The sequence below is a fragment of the Corvus cornix genome, chromosome 12 (genome assembly GCF_000738735.6).
Source record: "Corvus cornix cornix isolate S_Up_H32 chromosome 12, ASM73873v5, whole genome shotgun sequence".
NCBI lineage: Eukaryota > Metazoa > Chordata > Aves > Passeriformes > Corvidae > Corvus > Corvus cornix.
In genome coordinates this window covers 7,591,427-7,618,297 of record NC_046342.1, presented here as the reverse complement: position 1 = coordinate 7,618,297, position 26,871 = coordinate 7,591,427, and the positions used below count along the sequence as shown (strand labels likewise).

The 26,871-nt window shown below is 41.1% G+C and overlaps 1 protein-coding gene across 14 annotated transcripts in view; it reads left to right on the top strand.

Moving 5' to 3' along the window:
- The window catches only part of ERC2 (ELKS/RAB6-interacting/CAST family member 2), a 431,010-nt gene extending 417,448 nt beyond the window's left edge, over nt 1-13,562 (top strand). For all 14 annotated transcript variants that reach the window (XM_039558888.1, XM_039558887.1, XM_039558889.1 and 11 more), the window contains one exon: nt 10,544-13,562. The gene's annotated coding sequence lies outside the window, so the exon portion shown is untranslated. The remainder of the gene's footprint in view (nt 1-10,543) is intronic.
- Nucleotides 13,563-26,871: the final 13,309 nt, after the last annotated feature.

Genomic DNA, 26,871 nt, shown 5'->3' with positions numbered 1-26,871 from the left:
TGGAAAGTAGCCCTAAAACTATCTTGTCTTTCTTGTAGTTGTTTCAGTGGGAAAGATTTTTTTACAAGTACCTGTTTAGTTGTTTCTCTCTCTAAAATTAATGGGGGAACGAACAAAGTTTGTACTGCCATCATTATTCTTATTTTCCAAGTTGTTTCCATTAATTAAGTTCCGCTCTGGGCTTTACCTTTTCCTCAGTGGGGTTGATACATTTGTGCACGCACATCAAGAGTATCTTCTGGGTTTGTTTTGCTGTTCCTAATTAGTAAATTGCTGTCCTCAAAAATGCTTTTCGTGAATTACTCTTCTCATGTTTTATCTTGTTCCACAACTGCAAGATGCAGGGAAAGTTGGTGAAAGAGGGTGATGGTTTCACACCATTTCCAGCTGTTGTCCAATGTCACCACTCAGCAGTGAGTTGGTCAGAGGTTGGCAACAGAGCCTGACAGAGTGGAAAGAGCTCTGCTGCTCACAGAGATTGGAATGAAAGAAAGTGGGGAGAAATAAAGTTTAAGCAAGTAGAAGAAGAGAGAGAAATCAAACAAGGTCTGTGCACTGCTGGAATTGAGATTGAGAGGAGAAAGAAAATGGGCATAGAGAAATAGGTGTTCTCTAGGGAAAAAAGTGCTACTCAGTGTAAATTGTAGTTAATAATGAATTGTGGTGATTATTCTTGCTCATTAATTTCCTTGTCTTGTTTTGCTAAACAGTTTAATTGCAGTGCATCAAATTTTTTATAAAAGCATCAAGTAGAAAAAGTCACCATTGTAGTTTTGTGTGATTTCATGATGAAGTTCATATTTTCATCATTCATATATGTTTACCTGACATTTGATATTTGCATGGTTGGTCTGAGTGTCTTTGGAGCTCTTGCAATCTAAGCCTGTGATCTCTCCAACTCTTGCATGCATGTTTTTGAGTGTACAGTGATTATAAAGGTGGTGTTTGAAGATTGGGAGGGAGCAAAATTTTGCTTATTGCTCTTTTATTATTTCCCTTTGTGTAATACTCATTATCATTGGAATGCTGATAACTGTAGATCTTCAGTCTGCATGGAATATTATATGCGTGCCCTTAGTTAAATGAAAGCCTCTAAGGTCCCCTTCAGGAAAGACTCTTAAGCCTTCTCTTAATATTAAGTGCATTTTTAAGTCTCAGAGTAAAAGTTAAAAAATTAAAACATATGCTTGTATGTTTAACAGAGCTGGCCCTTAAGTCTTCCCTATCATGCACTGAGAAATGCGTGGGCAGAGCCATAATTGTGGAGAAGCTCATAATATTGGGGCCTAAATTATAAAAATTATTGCATAATTAGACCACACAAGTTAGATTTCAAAATGCTGCGTGTTACTTGGATGGGTATTTAAAAAATAAGTAGCTGTCGAGCATGTATGGTCCTGTTCCCAGTGCCACACACAGTCATTGTAATGCTTTAGCAGTTTGAAGGGTTTTAAATGGATCCAGCATTGGTCTTCAAATAGGCCAAACCTATTAACACCTGCCTTAGTTGTATCCCTTTCTTCTTAACGTTAAAAGATGCAACTGTAAACATCAGACACCGTTTTTATAAGCAGTTTCATATCATGAGCCATGTAAAATTAAAAAATATCTTTAGGATCATTTGGAGGGGAAGAAGGTGAGAGTATATCTCATGTACTCTAAACCAGGCTTTTTGTGTACAATAGAACTCTGACTATATTTTGACATATTGATTTCTTTTATATTTTATTATTAATACAATAAGCATACCTCACAAGGCCTTCCACAGCACAATCAGTTTATCCTGATAGGATAACTTCAGTGAGTACTGGGTCATTAACTAGCAGAGCAAACTAATGAAATGGCATGTTAATGGTTTATCTAAATTATGAAGTACAGGTGGGAACATACAGCTGCTGGTACAAATATTCAGATGCACAGAGCAATACCCTGAAGCTCTTTAGTTTTTTTCTCAACTTTAGAAGGTGAGAAATCTGAGGTGATGGGGAAAGCAGGCACAAGCCATGAGATGCATCTTTATTAAATTTCTCATTATTGCTTGGTTAAGGTAAAAATAACCCCAGCAAACTTTCAGTAACCTACTGGAGTTATGGGCCTTGAGGACACCATGCTTGTGTCCTCCCTGGCTTGTGTCCTCCCTGGCCAAGGATCCACCCTTTTCCTAAGGGCAGAAATAGGCGCACACATAAAGCACCTCAAACCTCCACTCAACCCTCACCACCTCTCTTCTGCCCGACTCCATCCAGCCTTTGGGTACATCAAAAGAAGGAGTACAGCCCTTGTGTGCCTCCTCACTGGCTGGAATGCTTTTGGATTAAACTTCCTCTCCATAACCACCAAATTTATTAGTATTTACTCTGGTACAACATCTAGTAACCAATATGCTTCTAACAACAGTGTGGTAGCAGCCACAGTAACTAGAGTTATCCAAGCACAACAGCCAGCCAATTTTAGCTATTAAATATTGACTGACTCTGGTAGGATGCATGAGGTAAAACCCAAATCATACTCCCTACAACCAGACAAATATGTATGAGATTTTAAGAATTTCCTTCTAGTCCCAAACTATCAACAAATCTCAAAAGATGGCAGAAAAAAAAAAAAACAACAACTACAAATTCTAGAAATTTCTCTCCTCCAGAGAAAAGCCACAGCTCTGACCTTGCTTGGCTCAGGCACACTCTTAAGAACAGAAAAGAAATGCTCCTTCATTTCTGGTGGCCTAAGAAAGAATGTGCTTTGCCTCAACATCATTTTTGTCCCTCCAAAAGGAGTGGCCAGTCATTTCTGTGGGTCAGCAAGCTGGAGCTTGGGGAGCCCTCAGCTGTGCTGCCAGAGCAGGGAGCTGGGGGTACCCAAAGGGCGACCAAAAACCCCTGGAAAAAACAGGGAAGGGCACCAGGGAAATGCCTGTGCTGTGGACAGAGAGAACGCAAGATCGCCCCTCCTTCAGCTGTGACCTGTCTTTATCCCTCTCTGCACATTTCACCTCTTACATAAGCTTTGGCTCATCTTTGGGAGGAGGGCAGAGGCAGCACGTAACAGGCTCGGGGGAGAGACAAATGTTTGAGGTGCACAGGTGTTCAGCCAACTCATCCTTTGCTCTGTGTCTACAGACTGGGAGCTCTTGGCAGTGATGAATCTGCCGGGACTGATAAAACCTGGGACCACAACACAGTTTTGAAAGGCAAACAGAGCCCGAGAGGGACCACGAGCATCCTCATCAATGTGCAATATAAACCTTGCACTGTTCCCTGAAAAAGTGTGGTCCACAGGAAAATAGGAAGGTGTGTTCTTCTGCATGTTAGGGTTTAGAACTCAAATCTTCTCCTCATTATGTCTGTAATACCTCCTTTCATTAATTTAATCAATCTTTCTTGTCCATTTCACAACCCCGTTTTTAAAATCTGAATTAAATGTATATTTTATCTTAAAGAAATGTAAAAAAAAAAAAAAAAAAGTACAGTGGGGAGTGTTGATTTAAATAAGTGGATGCTCATAAGTGAAACTTTGCCAGCTGAGATTTTATTGGGTTCTGTTTTTTCTGGTTTCATTTTGCAGTGAATTTCCAGCGACAAAGATTTCTCTCTCCAGTGAAGATTTTCTCTTTTAAAAGAAAACAGCATCTTGAGGTTTCCTTTCTCTCTCCTTTTTTTTTTTTTTTTAATTAAACAAAACATGGAGCAAGTCTCAATTAAATTTCAGTTAACAAAGTGCAAAAATACACCCACCCTCCATCTGCCAAAAATAAATAGTTTGAAAAGTAATTTCACATCCCTGACAATGACGACTGTGTTTATGACATATTTCTGGTGCCATATTCCACTCTCCTATCGCTGCCAGCTTGTGTCCAGTATTTAGAAATAAAACAGAAACACATTGAACTTGCTGAACTAGATGTTGCCACACTGCAGCTCTAATGGGCTTAGTGACCACAACCTACAGGGGCCAGAATGTGTCAACAGCAAAAGGGCCAACCTCAATCACTGTCTGTGCTTTTACAAAGTTGTTACATGTTTAATTCTTTGCAGCTTAGTTCTCCTGCTGTTTTGGCTGCTCCAAACCAAGGCTCATATATTGCAGCAGCCCTCTCTACCTCGTATAATGCCACAAAGGTCCCAGCAGGAGACCTTTCAGTGGAGCAGACAAGCCACAGGCGAGGGCAAACAGGGCATCACAACTTCCTAATAAGATGACTTATTAGATTGGGGGCTTGACACAGCGTTTATTTAACCACTTCTTTTCCCAGGCACGGGCGCTGTGTGCGCGCTCGGGGCCCCGCCAGCGCTGCGCGGGTTCGCTGCCGAGTGCGCTCCGGCCGCGGCCCCGAGCAGGGCGTGGGGTCTGGGGCAGCTTCATCCCCACGCCGGTGCAATAACTTCTCGCTCGGCCGCACATTTGCAGCCGCAGGGTCGCTGCTCGGTCCGCAGGGCCGGCTCCGGGCCGGCAGGGCGCGGGTTAAGCGCGGCCGTGCCGGCGTTTCCTGCCCGCACTTGCCGAGGCCCGAGGCGGTGCCGCCGCCGGAGCCGGGCGAGCCGCGCCGGGCCAGGTGGCGGGCAGGCACACCGTGTTATTAGGCAGCACCGAGCGCCAAACCTTGATCTTCAAAAACAAAACAACAAAAAAAGAGCCCCTAATTAGTCCCGCGCATGAGAATAAATGGCATTCCACATCAGCCAGGATGGAAAAGGCACCTTCCGATTTCGTCAAGTGATCCCTGCTATCGACAGCTTTCAGGATTCACGTTGGGAGCGTCGTTGTTTGAGGCACTTAAACCCGAGAATTCTTCTTTTCTTGTCACTTCAGTTCGATTTAAATAACAACTAAAGAAAAAGGAGTAACAATGGTCTCAATGTGCTCCATCTTTAGGAAGTCATAAATGTCTTGACAAAGAGCCCCGTGCCCTGCGCTGCGGAATCACGGCCGCCTCCCTGTGCGGCTCCGGGCTCTCGTGGGGTCGATGGAAACTCTTCCATCATCTTCAGTCCACTCCAGCTCAGCCCATGGAAGAGTCCTGCTCTGAAGCCATCCTTAACGTTCTCTATAGCCCTCTTTTTAATTCAGTGTCCAAGTGACAGATTGAAGGATATGTACTGAGTTTTCTCATATTTCTGAAGGGCTTTGATTTGGACTAGACTTGTTTTATGAAAAGAAAAAGGTTCTAAGAAAAAAATAGCTGTCTTTTAACTCATATAGCACTTGTCTAATTTTGATTTATAAACATTCCCAGTAGAGAAGGCATCCTTGTCCAAATACTCTCAAGGTTCATAAACTTCATCTAATTTTATGATATAATTGTACAGTAGTTTTCAAGGACTCTTACTCTCTAGAGGGCTTGAATCCATTTGATTTTATTCATCCCAATGGTATCTGCTTTTATCCCTAACTAAGATTAACAATTCTGGCATTATAGCAATATGGAAAGTTCATCACATTCGTGCAGTGATTCTACCACCAGCTGCAGATTCTTCTGAAGTTTACTGTGTAATGAATTTAAAACATAAATAGCAACAAATGGGATAAATAATTTCTTTGCCAGAATTGGAGCAAAGTTAATTCTATCTTTATAAATAACTTTTTATGCTGGTGGTTTTTTGTGAACCTTTCAATATTTAATTAAATCACACAGTTTCTGGATCTTTCTTTTGAATATGTTTCACTCATGTATTTATCATTTTTAAACTTTTTTGTAAGTTGCTATAAATCATTGAAAAAATAAAAAGAAAAATGGTTTTAGTTTTAGAATGTTGCTAAGAAGATATTTTCTAACATCTAAGAAATAGACCTCAGAGTTGCTTATTCAAAATCAAGAGTTATCATTACCAGGGATAGTTCACATTATTATAAATGACAGATTTGTTATTGGGATATTGTAAACTAGCTCTGAGATCTTTATTTTCTGTAAGGAGTAGGGCAGGACACCTTTTGCTGAGGTGAACCTGAGTGTTGTCAGACAGCTGCAGATCTCCCAGGTAACATTTCCTTAAGTGGAATTTTTAAGAATGACTAAAATTTGTTCTCCTCCAAGCAGGGTGTTTACTTTCTGTGTCCAGTGTTCTCCAGATAATGTGCAGTGCTGCACTTACCTTTTGAATCAAGAAACTTCCTTGAGCATTACTTTAACCTGTGGGCTTTATTGACTTGAGATGTAAAAAAATTGTATGGCAAAACTTTGGTTATTCCAACTAGATCTAAACAAGAAAGACTAACATCAGTTTTGACAACAAACAAAACCAGTTTTTGTTCTATCAGTTATGTTTAAGAGATTCCAATTTCAAACCAAACACAACTTGTGGTTATTCTGTCAGATATTTATATAGCCACTGGGGCGCCATAGTTATGCACCGCATACATCATTGTATTTTTAAAATGTACTTAATGAACATTTTTTCTTTTCTGGTAACTACTTCATTGCCTTAAATGAATGCATTCCAATAGAATTTGTAACAAATGAGCACTTTGTGTTTGCATTAATGCCAAACACGTTTAACAAATTTTTAACAAGGAACACTGGCAAAAAGCCAAACTCCTAGAGGGACACTGAAGGAATGCTATAAATTTAAACTAGATTTTACCTTTTCATTCTGCTCAACAAGTGTCTTAGGTGTCTTTGGCATCTCGGCATTGAAAATTTTCTACGTAGTTTGGATATAAATTTATGCCTTAATTATTTTTCTTCTTGGCCCTCCTCACTAGAGATTTTCACATCGATATAACAAGCTTTAACAGGTTACTGTATTCTTTAGAAAGTGAGAGGTGGGTTTTCTTTCTTCCCTCAAGAGTTAGGCCAGGAGGAAGTAGCAAAACCACTATTTATTGTTGGGGCTGTAATGACAGGGAGGTTCAAACAGCACAGTATCATGCCATTGTCACATCCTGTGCTAAGGGACCTATACAGCGCTGAGCCCTCCAGCAGATCTGTGCTGTTTTGTTGCTTGTGCTGAGTTGCAAATGTCTGGGCTATGATCGTGGTTGCAACTGCACTTCAGGGGCAGGGGAAAGCAGCCCACAGTGCTCCCGCTGGCCTGAGCTCTGAGCTCACACAGAAGCCATGAACAGATTTTTGGCTGAATCAAACTTCTGGGGGGTTTTTCAGTTGTTAAGTTATGCCCACATGGTACATGTCAGTACAGACCTTGGGAATCACCTACTCTGTAATACATGCTTGTATTAAAAGTGTTACAAGTAGCTCCACAAACCACATGCTTGCTCTTTACTTGTAACTTAATATATTAATTTAATTTTTACTGTGTTATTTCAGTTTTAATCAAATGCAGGAACTGAAAAATAATAATACTTAGCACTCATCCAAGACTCTTAAGGCACATTACAAATATTAAGCCTTGCAAATTCCTGTGAGGAGCCTGATGTTATGCCTGCTGTAGCGAAGAGCATGTTAGGCACAGAAAAATTATAGACTTTTTTCTTAGTCCCACAATAAACTGGTGGCAGGGACAGAATTTAGAGTGGTCCGTGTCAGGGCTTTGTCTTAGTTAATCAAGTCATTCTTTTCATGGTTTTGCACAAAGGTAAAGATTGAGAATGCTTTTTTTTCTCCTTCCTATAATTTACATTATGTTGTTACAAGAGGCATAGGCAAATCCCACAACATCACATGAGAAAGACTTTATGAGTTACAGCCTTATTCCAGTCCAGTTACTTGTTTCCAGAAAATGAAATAATTTCCCATCATTTGTTGGTACTCTGATTGCAGTAATGATGAATGAGTCTGGAGAAGGAAACTGCAGAATTCATCCTGACAGCTTTTTAAAGGATGTCACGTTATAGTACAGAGGCCTTGTCGTAGATTAGGGAGCAGAAATAGCCCTCACAGGTTTTCATTAATGATATCCTTCTCTACTAACATTTGGTCAGATACCAATTCCCTGCAATAAAGTGTCTGTTCCCTCTCTTTCTGACTCACTAATTACCATATCAGTTGTTGGCCTTTTATGTAGGTACCATGTGTAACAGGTTAGGAGAAGGCAATTTAAGCCTATGTGAATGGGTATCTGTTTTTGTATCTGGGTGCTTGTTGCAAACATTTGGAAAGCATATGGAGCATAATGGACATTAACTCAGATGTCAAAAATAGCCTGTATTTTACTACTGTTATTAAACAGTTTCCCCTTTAACCCCTTTGTGTTTACCCACCCTCTCCAGCTTGTTTCTGCAAATCACTGCTGAGAGGAAAGGATTGGAGGTAAAAAGTACTAATCAGGCAGGTGTCTTTATCCAAAGAAAAAACAATCTGAACAAATATTTGTGGGCTACTACACTTTTATATCTTCACATCCTTCTGCTGTTTTCATTGACTGGTATCTAATGGACTGACAGAGGTGCCAAACTCGTAAGACATTACTTTCAGCTGGAGCACTGCTAAATTCAGGCCCAATGCATGTTACCAAGCTTTATTTCTGTTTTAGAGGTTCAGTGACTTGTACCAAGTACAGCATTGAAGAAACAAATATAAATTTAATTTACTCAACCTCAGTTGGTATTTGACAGCAATATCCTTTTATATATTTATTTGACTGACTTGAGAAATACTTTGCATTTCCTACCTGTGGTGAACAAGTTTTTGTTGCACTTCCAATACATATATGGTTTCCTGATGAATGGGTGGGTTGATTAAATGGGTGAGGTTTATTTGGGGGCTTTCATTCTGTAGTAAAACCCCAATGAAAATTTGAGGAGCAGGCTGGAGAGGGAGTGCATTTTGTGCTTTGCTGCTGTTCCTCAGACTGGACACTTTACTCTGGGTTCTTACTTTTTCCGAGCATAAAAGAGTGTTAATTGCAAAGGAACTTCAGCTTGTAAAATAGCAACTGCATTGAAGATTTGCTGTGATTACGTTTTAGTCCAAAAAACCCAGGCATTGTTGTGCTGCAGTTTGTGGAATGTGCTCTCCTCGTTAATTTCTAGGTGTGCTTCCTCTGCCCAAGTATCTCTTTGAATGACGATTAAGAAATTCTCGGCACACAAAAGAATGGCAGCTATGCACAGTTCACCAAACGTAATGCATGCGCTGACTTACAGATTTCATAAAAAGTTTGCAACGATTTTATGTGCCAGAACTAGTAACATGATCTACTTTAGGAACTCCCTGGCTTTCCAGCTCTGCAGAAGTCATTTTTAGACTGTTCAAGGGCCAGATCCAAAACTTGTTAAAATCGGTGGGAACCTTTCCACATTTCAGTGGGCTTTGAATTAGTCCCTAAGTGTTTTAACCAGAAGAATTGTACCAACCTCTCACTGCAAAAGTAGAACTATTCATCTAAGTTTGTATGATATAAACTGTTATGTGTGCTTTCCAGCAAGATGTGAACTTGAAAATAGGGATTTAAAATAATTTGAGAGAATATTCTGTAAACAGTGTTTCACTTTGCTCACAGAATAATTTATCTGATAAATACTAGATTCTAAAATTTTGAAAGGGGGTTTTTCATCAAGTAGTCTATTTAAAAAGCATAAGTTTTCAGCTGTATACAAAACCCTAAGCATTGTATGGCAAATTCTTTTTCATAAAATGGGATGTTTTGGAAACTTTTAAGGCTACATAAATGGAAGGGCAATAATGGAGAATCCCATCCATAATGCATTTCAAATTTTCTAGAAACAAAGTCAGTGGATAAATGAACAACTGCCCTCTAAAGGAATAATTTAATTCTTCCCACTCATCTGATACACAGATAATGTGAATAAGACCAATTCACTGCTCTCTGTTCAAGAATACTGTGCTGTTTGCTTGCAGCACAACTAAAGTAACAATAAAAGTCATTGAGGCCTCTGTAGTCACAATCAGACACAAAGTCTCACCCAAAGTCAGTGGAAGGCAGGAAGATTCTTCCCACTGGCTGAGTTGTCCTGACACTGGCTCCCTCTCGAAGTCCCCTGGGTTTCAGCAGTGCCAGCCAAGCCAGACAGAGCAACCAACCACCTGTGATTAGTGGGTGTGTGGCTGAAAACCTCCTAACACATTGCTGTGTGTTTTAACTTCTGCAAATCTGAGCTTCTCGTATCCATAAAACCTTTCTCCACTGTTCTTCAAATTAAAGTGCTTAAAATATGGCAGGGAAATGGTGCTTCAGTTTTGGAAGGCTGGTGGAGGTACTATACATTCCCACCTGCCACTGAACTTAGTAGAAATAAATTGATGATCCCCTTGGTTCCCTCTGAAAAAGTATCTAGTTTTATTAATAGCATTTCCCTTTCAAAGTTACTGTGCTCATAGACAAGATCAGAAAACTCACCGTTTACAGAATCACAAGCACAACAGAATCTGACATCTTAGGAATTTAAAATATTTCCCACTTAGGGGGAATTGTGTCATACAAATCAGCAATAAAACTAATTGCCCTCCCCCCCCCCCCCATGAAAAAAAGTGGGTTCAAATTAAATTTAAATGCCTTACTTCATCCTTAGCCCCTAGAAAAGCATTATCTCCACTTATATGTATGAGAACCTTGATTAGATGAGAGCTAAGATGTTCTGGATGCTTCAGTCATGTTGTTAATTGGAATATTTTGTTCCCTTGTTACAGTTGTCAGAGGAACTAGTGAAAAAGGAAGAAAAAACTGTAGCACTGGAAGGTAACAATGATAATCTATTGCATTGGATCTCCAAACATGACCATGATATCCTGGAGAAGATCACAGATGCAGAAAATGAATGCTAAGGTTGACATCTAAAGAAATGCTGCATTAATTGGCATTTTCTCCATTATTTCTTGTAGTCTTTTGTGAAATTAGATACTTTGGAAAATAATGAAGGAGACTCAAGCAGAAATTATAAGAGCTTCATTTCTGTCTTTAATGGGTCTTGTGAGTTATCTGTTTTTACAAAGAAACCACCTGTTCAGAATATGATTGTTCGGTGAAGTTCAGTTAAACAGGTTATTTAGCTAATTTTTGGTAAATTAATATTGATTTTAATAAGTAATTCAGATTCCCTTAGATGTGGTATCTGCATTTGCTGATTTTACCTAGTCTATTCTAAAGTATCACTTCTATTGCACTAGATTATCAAAGAGGTATTAGTAAAATGCTATATAAGGATGTTGGCATTAACTTTACCCCCAGTTAGATATGGGCTTTTCCAAAAATTAAAAACAAGCCTTTACCCTCCTCTGTTTTCTTTTATCTATTGATAAAATAATATAAATTTAAAACAAACCAAAACCAAATATTGATACTATAACCGGTATTAAGCTCTGGGCCAGGTTGGAAATGAAATCAATTTTTGGTACTAATAAATGATGACAAAGATTAGTTTTATGAAAATATGGTGTGTGTCTCTGACAATGCATAGGACATCTAATTTGAACATAAATATATGATATACAAGATGTATCTATTCCTGGATGGTAAAAGCTTGAGGTGTATATAAATACATATGTATGTATATATATGGACATGTACACAAGGATGTATCAACCTTTTACCATCCAAATGCATACATGTTTTCAACAATAAAAGCTGGGACTCTTAAGAAAACAAACAAAAATAAAGATGAGATTGCTGTGAATACAGTATATGCACTAGGTCTCCTGTAAATGTGGAACTGTTTGTTATTGTTCTCTACACTGAAAAACAGTCTCCAACATGGACCCCAATGAATCTTAGCTGTTAAAGAAAATACCAATGAACAAACAGCACTCGAAGGCTGTTTGTGTCAACAAAATGTGTCTAGTAAAATAAATTTAAAGCACATGCAAGGAAAAATAAAAATGTGAAGTCGTTACATTTGGTGAGAGACTCTTAACTGACAGTCAGATCTCTACCACTTCTCAAGGAGGGGTTCCTTCTGACTCCAAAAACATTTTCAGTCAGTCTGGCAAACATGTGCAAATGTTTGGCTGTTTTGTTGAGGCATCTTTTTGTCCATGGAAGAAATGCTTCCGTGCTGATGGCAGTGGAAATAGAATATCTGCATTTTTAAAGGACAAACAATAAATTTAAGCATGGGTGGCCTTAATCCTTAGTAGTTTTTCTTTGCTGCTGTAAAAAAAAAGAAAAAAAAAAGAAAAAAAAAAAAAAAAGAAATCTAAATGGATACTCCTAAAGTCTTGCACTGAATTTAGAAAAATTATTTTTTGAACCTGTGGTGCGATTAACCCTAAACATCCTACATGAGCCATACATAGCAATCCCCTTAAAATTATTGTCTAGAGATGATATTTTATTTATCTGTACCATAATTCTCGGTGCAATCAAAGAACAATTTATTTGAGCAGGAGTCCTGCTGGATGTTACTGTCTTCAGTAAAAAAAGTAAAATGTATAGGCTTAGCATAGCATAGATAATCCCAATTTCATTCATGTTTAAAAAGTTTGTCCTTTAACTATCAATGGCATTTTAGATCTTTGTTTTTGAAACAGCAAAGCTTTTGGGAGTATATTTAGCACATATGACAAATGTTGCACTTGGAAACTCAGACAACAAAACTGGTTTCTCACGACAAATTTGTTGTCGCAGTAGGGGACAATCGTCTGTGTCTCTTACAATCAGGTCTTTACCTTAACTCTGCAACCGAATACTTGAAGTAGGATATAAACTAGGGGGAAAATAGGGTCACAGATACAAAGCTGTATAGTTAGATATTTATATGTATGTGCCAATTTTGTCACAGGTATTATTTTAGGGGCATTTTTGCTCCACTCATGTTGGTATGAGTATTGATCTAAACTTTTATCAGGGCCTAAACGTTAGCCCCTAAAGAGGAAAATTTTGTCTAACATTGATTTTTTCTTTCTTGCTTTGGGTTTTGTTTTGGGTTGTTTTTTTGGTTTTTTTTTTTTCCCTCCTTTTCATGTCATGTGATATTCCATGATGTTTGGAGAAAATCTTTTCATATACTAAAATAGAATCTCGGGGTTTACAATAAACACTGTGATGTTGGGAAATATTTTATTTGAGCAATGTTTGGTAGATTTTCTTTCCCCCCCCCTTTAAGTGTAATGAAGTAAACCAACTTTTGCTTAACATTTAAGATAATGGTTATTATTTTAATGTGAGATCAGTCTTGTACTGCACATTCTTTCTTTCATTTAAATGTACAGTATGAATTTTGTATTTAATGAATTTTGTGTATCCAGTATGCACGTACCTGAGCATTGACTTTCATTTGAAAGTGGGTTTCAATTTACTTTTTAAACAGTGTTTATGAAAAGACCTCAGATGTGTTGACACCAACTATATCCGCAATGTTTCTTTTGTGTGTGTAGGGTGACGTTTGAATGTGATGTTCTGCAGCAATGGGTCAGTATCCCCTATTTACCTTAGATCCTCATTTGATAGTGCTTCTTGTAATAATTTTTCAAGTGAGTGGCATGTTCTGGATTGTGATATTGATATATGGTTAAGGACATTGATATGAAACTAAGGAATTCCTAGAAATTACCAGTGGGCATGTATTAGACAGTCATTGTAATTTAATGTCTTGTAGAAGTGTAAAGTACCAAGGTATTTAGAGTTCATAACATTGTTATCATGTGTATGGGAAGTATTTAGTGTTGATCAGCTTGTTTATTTTCATCAAATAAACTTTGTTTCTTTCTGAAATCAGTGTTGTGTCATTAAAAGCAGGTTTAATGACTGTAGGAAAATGTGTGAGAGATGTTTTCCACATGGTAAATCTATCACACTCCTTATTTCTCTAATTGCTACCATTCAAAGTAATTTATCTTCCTGTTGTTACTATCACATAAACTGTTTAAGAAAGCATAAAAAGGAAAATGTCTCGTAGGCCCCACTCCCAGAAAAGCTTACAAGTAGCTTTACTAAAGTGAGGAACCATTTTCTGGATTGGGCTCTTAGAGAGCAATATGCTTTTGAGTGGGTTTCTAAAACATAATATTCTTGTGTGACCCTGTGTAATTGCATAGAAAATTACATTTTGTTTATGTACTTTACTGACCAAAAGCCATAAGGTGTGAAATTCTCTGCACAGTCAGCTCCTTTTTCAGCTGCCTGGTAAGTGGTTCCCCGTTTCCATTATGTTCACTTTTTTTAGAAAAGGAACTTTTGTTGACCAGGAATTTCTTACCTCATAGAACTCCCTGGACCAGCTCAGGGCACACACAGCAGGAGAATAAAAGGCAAGTAAGTATGCATTTTACTCAGCTTATTTAAAACCACACAGTCTCTTAGTTTTAAGCTCTGTTTCTTTACCTATAAATTAGTTTTCTTCGTAAGAGAGTACTATGCACTAATATAGGATATTAAGTTTCACTTTTAACTACAGCTAAATATACATTTATTGTGTATTCTACTTATGCCTACTTAGCTTTGAGCTGCAATGGTATAAATTGAGTAGCAGTAGCTTCTACCTTCTTTCCAAACCTGCACAATTATTCGGAGCAGCTTGTTCTGTGTTCAGTTGGTGTTTGTATTAGGGGGCCGCTCATCCCACTGGAGACACATTTTTGATTCTCTTTTCAGTATTGACCACTTCCTGCTTTTAAAGCAGCTCCTGCCTCCCCACATGGTGACAGGGACAGTACGTGCCAATGTGTCTCACCAAGGGCCTAGAAGGGACCATAATGGATTTGGGGGAACTGGGAGAGGCCCTTAAGCCCCATTTTCTGTAAGATGGGTTTCAGTAATGATCTTTTCTCTGTAAAAAGCAGGTGTGGGGGCCCCAGGGGAGGGGCAGGACCTGCATGTTTGTGTCTGTGGGTGCCACAGGGGTGAGGAGCTCCCCAGAGGGCAACTCTGGGTGCAGGAACATCTCGCCTAATGTTGAAGTTTGGGTTCATACAGTCAAGGGCTCCTCCAGCTCTGAGAGGGCCTGATTAAGGATCAAGCTCTTCTGAGCTTGAGGTTTCCTCCTCAGAGAGCCTGTTTGTTCACTCCAGACTTGAGCCAGAGTAGATCAAGGTTTGAGCAAGCAGAAGTACAAGCAGTGGGGGATGCTCAGGGGATGAAGCTGTGTCAGCTTGCATTTCAAGCCAACGTGTCAGTTTAGACACATTTTGAGAGTCCCGAACAGCTTCATGCCAGCACGAGTTGGATAAAGCTGAACTCCAGCTGCATCCCAGGTTGTTCACACTGTGCTCGAGGTTCAGGATTTGGTCCTGGAAGAGCCTCACTAACCAACACACCCTGGGTCCTGCCCCGTGCAGAAACCTGTCAGAAAGTACAGAACAGAGTGGCAAAGAAGAGCGTGGGTCACCTGTTGATATTGCTTCTCCAAACCACAAAACTTTTAATAACCAAAGTATTAAATCATTCTAAATAAAGCCAAGTCAGCTCTAAATAAGTCATACATTTCCCATTATGAAGTCAGTGGGAGCTCTGCACGTCGCCAGGGCATGATTTGACCCACACATCAAAAGTATAGCTCATGGGGGCTGCTGTGCAGATTTTCCTCCAGTGAGATTACAGTGATGTTATTTCATGCTTGTAACTTTCCAAATAAGATATCTCTTTTTCAAATGCACCTTTTCAGACAAGAGGTGACCTCTGCCTTCATTGGGAATAGCCCAGGGCACATAGTTTCAGCTTTTGTATGAGGCTGGAGGCACTGGTGCAGTAGAAGCCCACGTCTGATGGATGCAGTTGCAGAATCAAGGACTAATTTTGTTTGGGTTTGCATTCCTTCCACTCCTTACTCTTGAAAATTACTCTTCCTTCAGAATGAGACTGTTCTAACCCCAAATCTCCACAGATGCAGGGGAAGAGCAGGCACAAGGCCAGTGCATCCTAAAGACAATGCACTGTATCCCTTTGAAACGTGCACTCGAATTTGTGTTACAGACAGTTGTCTATTCCCATGAAGCTGCAAGTCTCAGGACAAACAGAAGAACTTTGAACTCCTCCAGTTTCAAATGGAGGCGAGTGTCCAACTTTAAAAAGGCCGTGCTTTTGGTCCTCACCCCAGCGAGGCCAGGAGACAGCAGATGTTCTGGCAGCTGCAGCTGCCGTGCACTCGGGGAGCTGGGGCTGGAGGAGAGCAGCCAAGCTCCCTCCAGATGGAGCAGACAGGGAAGAGGCGAGTGGGAGGCTGCACAAGGAAGTGAGATAGCTCCAGATAGCAGTGGACTGATGATATGTGGCTCCAGAGCACCTAACCAGCTTCACAGAGGCTGCACAGGAGAAATCAGCACCAATCCACAGCTAACCTGGGTTCGGTGAGAAGCCTTCTTGCCGTGGGAAAAGCGATAGGGAGGAAATGTCTGTGCAGAACACATGATAATGGAGCATGGTAACTACTTTTTATTTGAATGTAATTTGGACAAATGCATTACTCATGAGTGAGTTATCCAGGGCTTGCCAAATATGTGGTTAAACAGTTATTATAGCAAATTACACCATCATCTAAACACCTCTGTTTTGGCTCTTAGTTGTCTCCTTTTGCAATGAGGTTGTTTTTTTTTCTTGATTACTGTTGTCTGATATTGCTGTCTTTACTGTTTCAGTTACCATAGAAATAAATAATGACACAAACAGCAACATGCATACAAGTGAATAAGAGCATCTTCTGAATTTCACGAGGAGAACACCCTTGTTAATGAAGACCTCTATGGTTGCATAGTTCTTAACATAGTTCTCATGTCTATCGATTTGTGTCCTCATATGCATTTTATTATGGGCTTTATATTTCATTTTAAACTTCCAAAAATAAAGAAAAACAGCTGAAGTACATTTTTTTTTTTAATGGCCAGATTTTGGTTAGAGGTTAACACAGGCCAAAAGAGAACACAGATCTGCCCCCGAGCTCTTGCAGTTTTGTTTTGTTTTAATAAAAAGATCCTTATTACAATCCACAAAGGGTCACAAAAATGCAGCCATTACAGACCAGCCGTATTCCTTGCGCAGCTCTCCTGCCCTCTGCACCTTCTCCAGGCTTAGATCAACCAAACGTGTGAAGGCAGGACTGTTGTCAGTCATGATAAGCATGTGCATTAAGGGGCTAATCCAAACTTTACTGGAGTGAAATGAAAGACCATTGATTAAAAGTAAATTTCTGATTGCAACCCACTTTCTTCTTTCTGAAGCAAATGTGTACATTTACAGGAGCACGGGGCCAAACTGTTTCCTCTATATATCAAAATTTCAGCTAAATGTAAGTCAGATGAACAGACTGCCTGAGTTTTTGAATGCTTTGTGATAAGAAAATACATCTCAGGTCTTGTTACTGAAGTTCATTTATGATGTATTTTGTCTGTAGTTGTCCTGACTGTGTATCTAGGCCAGCACTCAACTCCTACCAGCTCTTAACCAATCTTTCATTATAGTGTCTTTACATTATGATCACTTGTCTCATTGAATTTGTTACGATTTATTAAATATCATTCAGTCCATTGGTTAGTTTGCTATTGCTAAAGGTAGATTTGCTATGGCCTAGAGGAGTAAGACGCATTTTATTTAGGACTCTGTTTTCTAAAACAAATTAAATTCTGAGCAATCTTGCAGCTGGGGTTATTACAGGAGAAAGAAAAGGCAAAACCCCCCACCATAATTATTAACTCCCAGGACTGTCCATGTAGCCAGTTTCTGGAGGATTTGTTCCAATTCTGATGCCATTCACCATGTCAGAGTTGTTCTCTCTGAAGTTAAACAACCAGTCTCCGTATCTGAAAGCTGAAGGTTGTAAATCTCCCTTGTGAATGTTGCCCATGACAGGGAAGGAAAGACTTGCATAATTACCACTTGTACTTCCTCAGAGAACATGAGCTCAAGTCTAAAGCAAGGAGTTTGGTCAATAAAACATCAGAGTCTGAAAACTACAGGAAAAGACCTGTCCAGCTCATATGATAAGAATTTTTTTCTTGGTTAAAAGAAAATTAATATTTCAGAGGAAGCCTCTTCCTCAGACCTGATTATTTTACAGATATTCTTAATTTTTCTTCAAGGTTACCATCAGTTAATGCAATTCACAGCTAAATTAACTGAAATGTCTTACAATCTTCCTTCTCTGTGAAGCATAGCAGACTGGATATAGTTATTCTGCTAAAACATAGAGAACCATTTACTAATCTGTCTATAAATGTTATTATATTCAGTAGTGTCTGTGAAACAGGTTACAAGTTTAAAATCAGGAAGCAGGGGAAGGACCTTGTTCCCACGCTACTGAAATCAGAAGGAATTACTCTCAGTCCTTCTCCAGCGAGTGAGGGATATCAGTGCTTGGCATTTGGGGCTGTAATTGGCCAGATAGCTTATAGAAGAATACAGCTACTCATGTGAGCAAATTTTTACAGGACTTAGAGCCTGAAATCAATTATAAATGCATTTGGGTTAATGTGAATGCTCGTGGTCATACTGGTACCTTTTCACAGCAATCCTTGTCCACATCTGTTCTCTACATAGACCACAGGGAAAGATTGGGCTTACAATGTTTATGCATTGCTGCTGTTCTGTTTGCTCTTCTCCACTGCAGCCATAGGGGTGTACAGGACTGCTTTTCCTACTTCCTGCACTGCTTTGCACATTTTTTAGCTCTAAATTCCCTCACACAGAAGTTCCATATGCAGTCTTTGAAAACTTCTTCATGAAGGAACCCTGTGATTCTTCAGCTGCTTTGCCATCTTCTCTGGGGGTGCACAGAGAACTTGGCATGAGGTAGGAGGCACCTAAGGTAAGACTGACTGAAATTAAACATGTACTTCAGACTTGGATTACCCATGTGTCCTGTGCAGTAGGAAATGCCCTCCTTCCTTTGATTGCTGTGGGATTGGAATATAATCAGCATCTTGCACAATGGAGACTGAAATACAAAAAAACCTTATAAAACTTTCTTGATATATATTACATTGCCATCATCAGTGTCCCAAGGAATCAGGCAAACCAGGAAACATCAAAAGAGGTTGTTTAGAAATGTTTTTTCAGAATTCGCCTGCCTAGTTTGGCTCAATTGTTTTTCCCTCTCAATTCTGAAATTCCAAATACAAATTGTGATGCATGCACATTCATTAAACTCTGAGGGATTAGTGAGAAATTGCATTGGAGGGGCATTTTCTGTAACTGGTTTGTTCGACCTTGCCACCAGAGCAAGTTTGGAGAGGAATTTAGATTACCTACCAACACAGATACTGAACTGCAGTCTGAAAATAAAGTAAATGTATTTGAATTGAATAATTCGTATGAAAGGAATGGTGCCTTGATGTGTGATAGCTCAGTACTTCCAGGAAGGTCAAGCACCAGAGGAATGGGACAAATTTAAAAAATCAGATGTTTTTATTTTTCTAAATTTCTTCCTATTTGCATATTCATTTCAAAGTCGCTGCCCTAGACTATGTTATAAACAAAATGGCAGTTGAAGAGATAGTTTTGATGTGATGCACATCCTACTTGCACCACAGGAATGAAGATGAAAAGGACACTTCTTTTGAGTGCCACATCTCAGTACAGTTTTGTAATTATGCTACACAGACAATATTAACAATTCTTATTAAATACAGGATATCATCTTGAAATGAATACCAGACTTTTAGGAAGAGCTTTGTAACAAACATTTCAAAAATCTGATTTTACTTTGAGCTAGCCTTCAAAATCCAGTCCAGATATATGTAAAGAATATAGAACGTAAATATATTTTCTAAAGTACTACAGTATGTGAAATTTATAAATTGTTACATGCTTTCCTAATGCATCTGGGTGAAGCTTAGTCTCAGATCAGATAGAATCTTTTAGATAAATCATTTATGACTAGATGGCCTCTTATCCAAAAGTCAAATATGTGATCATTTACAGAGGTCACTGGCTGTATTCTGCTCTGTGTTCCATAATCAGCTGAAATAAACCCCAGAAGTCCCTCCTGAATGTATGCTCACAGGGTCACAGTATAATAAAATACTGCTCAAATTGTGTTTCAGACAAGGAGTGCTTTCCCCAAAAGTGCTCTGGTCTCAGGGACAGGACTGTCAATATGCATTGCAGTGCAAATGGCAAGTATAAAGTCCAGCATTTGGAAGGGGAGTGCCCTGCCCACTTAGTGGCAAAAAGCCCTGCTGTGACACACATTTAACTATTTCAGTGACTTTTACAATGTATATTCTATGCTCTTTTTACAGAGTCAAGCTGGGACTTACAACTAAGGCACCTTTTTGACACAGAGGAGAAGTACAAAGAAAATACTGAAAATCTAGGGAATGCAAGCTGATGTTGTGGGATAGTGAAGAAATGCTATCAGATTCTATGGAAATACCCTCAGAATATCTTACCCATGATAATGCAGCCCCCACAATAACTTCATACCATATTGTCAAAAAAGCCCCCCAAAAAAACAAACGGTTGTAGAAACACACCTAACTGATCATGAAAATGCAATAAATGATCTGTATAAAACCTTACAGAAAGGAATGAGGTTTGGCTTTCCTCTGGAGTTCACTACAATCAGGAGTGGGTCAATCAGTATATCCACCTCTGTTCTGGGTAAATTCCACTATAAGCCTCAGATAATCTGGAAGGAAGTGTTTTATGAAAATATTGACAAAACAACTGACTAAATAAGGAAAAAATGCAAAATTGGCAACCTGTAATAAAGACTGTTAGATAAACTGAAGTGCAATGACTATTATCAAGCAATTAAGTGGCTACTCCTGTAGCTGTTCCTTCGCTTGGCTGCTTTGTTGAAAGTGATATCACGGAGTCACCACTCTGCTTTGAATTATAGGTTATTACTGGCTGGGTGGAAGAAATGCTTCCACCAGGACAGGTGCCAGCAAGGCAGGGCTGGGCAATTACCATCACACTGGGCAGTAATGAGTACCTGTCACGCTCTCCCAGAAGCAAAAATACAGCTACTTGACAAAAATGCTGGCAGTGTTCTGTACCATTATAAAGGACAGAAAATCATCTTCCATCCCCGTGGGACTGTCAGCTCCAGGAGCTGCTCTGAGGGTGTTTCTCTACCTTTGGATGAAGAAACAGAACAAGAGTCACACACACACACAGACTATGGAGTTTGACACCAGGACTCAGAGAGGTTGGAGGGCAGTGAAGACCTTACTGCTGGAGCCCTCATCACTGTGTTGCCAGGTCCTGCCTGGAAGGACAATGCACTTTTCACTGCTGTGGTCCTTGTTTCTTCCAAGATGTTACTATAAACATATTTTGTCAGGTCACTCCTCAAAAAGGGACGCCCTACAGGCTCTAAAGAGCAGAAAAGAATGAGAGGTGGTTCACGATAAACTGATTTCCAAGTCTTCAAGTTAATGATTTTAGCAGGAGAACCAAGTGCCACGTGCCCTTTTCACCTATTCTGTACAGAATCTTAGTACATATTCCTCAGCCTGGTCCCATGTCTGTGCTGTCGTTGTATCTTTGTGTTCTTCACTGTGGGCAAACATTCACACTGTCAGTGCTACTTTCAGAAGTCTTCACGTTTTTAATTTAAATTGAGGAAAATAATGTAGAGCTAAAATAGTACCTTGATCATGAAAAAATAAAGACAATAATATCACTAGGGCAACAAATCACAACGTTTGCCTAATCAAGTACTTAAAATGAAGAGTTCAAAACTCATCTCAACCTTAAATATCTTTTAAAACAAGTTTTAAAATAATGCCATATTCTAAATAAACTGGAAGAATCAAGGTCAATTAACAGACTACTATGGAGCTTGAAAGATAGGGTTAAATTTATCAGATGTTTTACTCATGGTGCCTAGATTAATAGCTATCTTCAGAATGATATTGGCTTTAAACAGTCATGGACAAATATACATTGGCTTAGCTGTTATGACATATCTTTAGTCCTAAGGAAATGATGAATTAGCTAAGTAGTCTAAGATAAGTGTCATATAGGGGCTAACCAAGATCCCTTCTCTCACTCTTAAACACACTTTGCTGATGACATGTGTGTGTACATATACTAAAGAAATCCTTAGAGATATTTCAGGTGAGAGCTTCAAACAGCATCCACCCACATTCCTCCTTGAGCTGTGCGGAATCTGAGGATCTAATATTGCTACAATTATAAACTCCAGCCTAATCTTCTAATCTTCTCGGAGGTAAGGAGTGCTATTCAGGAGTGGGTGTGGCCCCAGGCAACCACACATGGTTGTGACCATGTCAGGAGTGGGTGTCAGACTGGTCCATGCTTATAGAAAGTCTGTGGAGCACTTTCCTCTCTTCTTCTTCTTCCCAGTTCATGGTCTGCTCATTTTCAGTCAGTAAAATCTCCTGAGAATCCTCGTTACCTGCAGGTCATGAGTATGGCACAGATCACACCAACACCATGAAAATATGCCAGCTGAAAATGGCATTTAGAAGCTTCCTAAGGTCCTACCTCCTAAGGTCCAGGGGGGTGTATTCAAAGAGCAGAGACCCCAGTGTGATCCCTCACCTCTACAGCTCCTGCTGGGCTGCTCCTCCCGCCCTTTGCAGCTGCACTGAACTGAACTGAAGCACAGCCCTGAGACAGAGACCTGCATGCCAGAGCAGGACTGGCTGTTCCACAGGAGGGATGCAGATGGGCTGTGGAAAAGAGCCTTGTGCTGTCCTTTCCCCACTGTCTCCCATGCTGACCCCCTCTGCAGCCATGGGCTGCCATGTGCCACCTATTCTGCAGCTCTCTGGGGAGGAGCCAGGACACTGCACTGGGCTGTAGTGAGTGTGACAAAACTCCCAGCCTGGTCATCTCTGGAAAATGAAGTCTCTGTGTGCCTTTGTGTGTGTGTATTGGGGAGAGTTATGTTCAGGGCACTCAGAAGAAACATGTAAGAGCCCTCCAGAGTTTATGGGAGGTGCCTTTGGCCTCAGTGAAAGAAGGAACTGGTAGCATTAGGAGAGGGTAAGTACTCTGTTGTTAAGGAGTGGTGGTGGGATTGTTTATTTTTCCTCCCATAAACGTTTTTTTTAAGGTCCTAATGGAAACAAAGCAAAGTATTATTCCTCTAAAAGCACTGTTCTTTAAGTAAACCAGACTCACTACTTGAAACATTCCAATGACATATGGTGGCAGCAGGGGGATGGCCGAGATGTGGATGGGTGAGGTATCACCGAGATAAAGACCCACACACAGAGACAGAGGTACAAGGTGTGAGGAGAGGGACACATGCCCCAGAGAGCAGAAGGACAGGAGACAAACCAGCACATTCTTCTAGCAGTGTAAATTTATCCCTTTGATAGTTACCTTCAACAACCTTACTATTCCAGAGATCAAACTAAAAAATGTCAGAACCCTACCACAGTCTAACTTCAGAGGTCCAGAGAGCTTTCCCATGTCCTGTTGGCTGTAGGGGAGTCATGTCCTCCTTGAACACCTTCAGACACCTTCACTGGCATCAGCACCTGCACCTTAGCTCAGTAGAGCTCAGTGTGCCAGAGCCAGGGCAGGGCACAAGCTGCTGCCCATGGCACCAGTCTCCTAGAACAGCAGTAATTGCTGTGGGGCACCAAAACACAGCCTTTCCTGCTCTTGTGAGAGGGCATTTTTTGACCATCTTCCACCTGGCTGAGCTCATGGCAGTGGAGAGTTACTCTTTTTTTTTTTTGGTAAATTATTTTTTCATCTCTTCAATTTTCCTCCATGACCCAGAACACGTGTGTTATACCTGGGCTGTGGTTTCTGCAGTGGCACTGGGGTTTATTAGACCTCAAAAGAAGGGAATGGAAAGAACCCACCTGTGTTTTGCACATGAAAAACAAAAAATGAGTCCACAGCTGTCTTTCTCCAGCTGATAATGCAGACAAATGGGGGCTATTTGATATGCAGTTCATTACTAGTAATAACAAATTGGTATACTTACAATCAATTTAAATATAAAGTGGTGTATATTTTTTCTACAGGCTTTGCAGGTTTGTAGATTGGTGTATTCACCTGAATTTGTTACACTTCATTGCCATGTAAACTTCTCCCTCTTGCCTGCTGCCTCCTATTTGCATCTCACTGCATCTAAAATATGTCTTCATCTGGTAAAGATGAATGCTAATCTAGACTCTCATTTCTTCCTCTCTAGTGGTTTATGGTTGCTCCCAAATATCCTGGCTTCTTTCAACATCATGAATTTGGGATTTGAGAGATGCGAAAGGAACAGGGTGGGGGTACATCCATACATGGACACACATCCATACTTCTTTCTTTGTCTTCTAGTCTCTTACTTGTCAAAGTCTGTTCAGAATTTAGGCAAGCTAGAAATACAAAATTATTGTCTAAAAAGAGAGTTTTCCATGCTATTTCTTGCCTCTACTGGATGAGGATTAGGAAAATAACACTTAGTGCAAGATTTGGCATAAAATTATCATCTTTGGCATTTCTTTTGTAGTTTAGCCATGTTTTGGATGACAGGGTGGTCTGCAGAAAAAAAGCAACAGCGTGTTTTGGGAAAGAAAACAGCCTTAGGAAAGTACATATGGGATTTCAAGGCAGTTACATCTAAATCCCTAGGAGCTTAAAATAAAGTCATCCCTGGCGTAGATGGTCTGGTGGGCAGAGTGTAGGTTACATGTTCAAAGTGACACAACATCTTTGTTCTGTCAAATGGGCATTGTGGTACGACCCTCACCTAAAAAAGCAGATACACTGTAATAATGCCTTCACAATGGTTCAGTGTGATATGTGTCATAATTGCTACATTCCTACTCAAATTCCATAATGGGCTAAAAAGACACGTAGGAAAACACCTCCTTTCCTTGCAAGTTCTGTTTCCCAAACAGGTTCTTCATGATGAAAACCCTGCCACTGGCCAAGGTGGAAAGATGTAAATCAGACAGCACCACACGTTCCAACGAACACAGGCGTGCAAGATTTTGATGTGACCACTCCTTTGTTAAAATGCATTACCCTGCAGAAAAACAGCAGAAATACATCGAAAAGACCAGAAGTAATTTACTTCTGTCCTACAGAGAATTGCAGAGCTGTAACAGACCTAAATCTCTAAAATCCTGCAGTGATGATTTTGGAGGTTCTGCTGTTTGGGCATTCAATGATGTTGTCGCATTTCTCATGACATTACTCTGAGAATTAATTTTTTTCTCCAGAAAACCCTTTGACATTGGCAGTAAAGCCAGACAGATCAACTGTCTGGTTACCTTTAGAGCTCCATCACTGACAAACCTGGAAAACAAAACCTTGGGCAGCACGAATGCCTGTAACATTGTCTTCTCCCTCCTGCCCCCTCTAGCTTCACCCAGCTGTTTTAAATAGTGAGGAGAAATTAAAATTCTTAAAGCCTTGCAGGATGTTTGGATTTCTGCCCTTTATTTCCACTTATATGCGCCATAGCTTGAAAATTTGCCCATGATTTATAAATTCCCTGTTCAGTTCTCTTTTTAAAAGCAGCGACTAAGAATCCCGGCAAAGAAAATGATCTGGTGTTGGCTTCGCCCCTTGCCAAACTGCCGCTCACAGCCCTGCCCGTGTGGATCGTCCCGGGTTTGGTGTTTTCTTGTGCCCGATGACATTATGCAATTACACGATGCTAAACATCATTCGGGAATACAAATGCGAGAGGTAAAGAGCTCGGGGCTCTTTATTAGTTTATTCCAGGCGATCTTTCTTGTTTTACTGCGCGGCTCCTCCCCCTTTTACAGTTTTCTGCTATTCTTTACTAATTCTAGTGATTTGAGAAATGACCTTTAACCTACGCAGTTTGCAGACTCCTAAAGGGGATAATTGAAATGCCACAGTAAACCAAAGGCAATAAAATATTATTTACTAGGCATAAAACTAAGGTTGGTCTTCTTAAAGGAACGAACAGCCCCCTTATTCCTTCCCCCTCCCCGGACCTGGTGCTACACCTAATTTATAAATTCCTCACCAGGCGTCCCGAGGAATGAACAGCAGCCCGGGCAATGAGGATGCCTAATGGAAAGGCTCTTCGGATACTAGAGAGTAAAGAAACCTGCCGGCAGCGATGCTGCGGCCTCGGACCCCGCCGGGACGCTCAGGTGTCGCAGAGTCCTGGGCTGATCCCCTGCCCACCGTGGGCCGAGGGGGCTCCGCGCCGCCCCGATGCGCTCCCGTTCCGCACCGCCCCGCGCCCCGCGCTGCCGCCGCTCGGCCCCCAGCGCCGCGCCCCTCTCGGCGGCCCCTGCAGCGCGACTCCTCCCGGGCGGGCTCGGGGGGAGCCGGGCGGAGGGGGGGCCGTGGCGATCGGGGCCTGGCGGGGGCAGCCGGCCCGTTCGGCCGCCGCTGGTGCCGCCGGAGGCTGCGCTTACCTGGCGGGCAGCGCCCCGTCGGGGCGGACGAGCTCTTGGCTCGGGAGCAGGTGGGCAGCGGCAGCAGCTCGGGCCGGCCGGGATGTGCCTTTTCCCCCATCGGCCTCCTGAAGGGATTTTATTTGCACTGGAATGGCTTTGAAGGAGTGAATGCATTTATTGATAGCGGAGCTGCTCTCGCAGCCTGGTTGGATTTCCCAGGGCTGCTTTGATAATGTGCCCCCTCCCCCGCATCCCCCCGTGGACCCATAGATGCAGACGGATACAGGGGAAATACTGCGGAGTTATGGCACGGCTGGGGGAACGCTCCCATTTCCTGTGCTTGGGTGCACACGGGACGGAAGAGCGGCAATAAAAACCCGAGGGTTGCAGAGCGGGGAAAGAGCTTGGAGGCGCGAAGGGTCCGCAAAGCCCCACTCCCCCGTAGCTCTCATTGGGTCTTACTTGATTTTACCCGAACAGTTTTGTCAAAAAACTCGCCAAATTTACAGCGGCAAAAAACCGCTGCAGGAGGAGGAACACGAGCCGTCGAGCTCGCTCGGTCACCCCTTTGGCAGGCGGCACACGCGGCCGCCTCCCCGCCTCGGAGCATGCGACAAGCAGGACTTGTCACCGAGCCGCCCGGCAGGGATGCTGGGGCTGCCCCTCGGCGCGGCCATGTGCGCCGCACATTGTGTGCACATGTGTGCGAGGGGGAGCCCCGCGGCGCCGGTCCGGCAGAACCCGCGTGCGTAAATGGGTATATCTGTGTGTACATGTGTGTA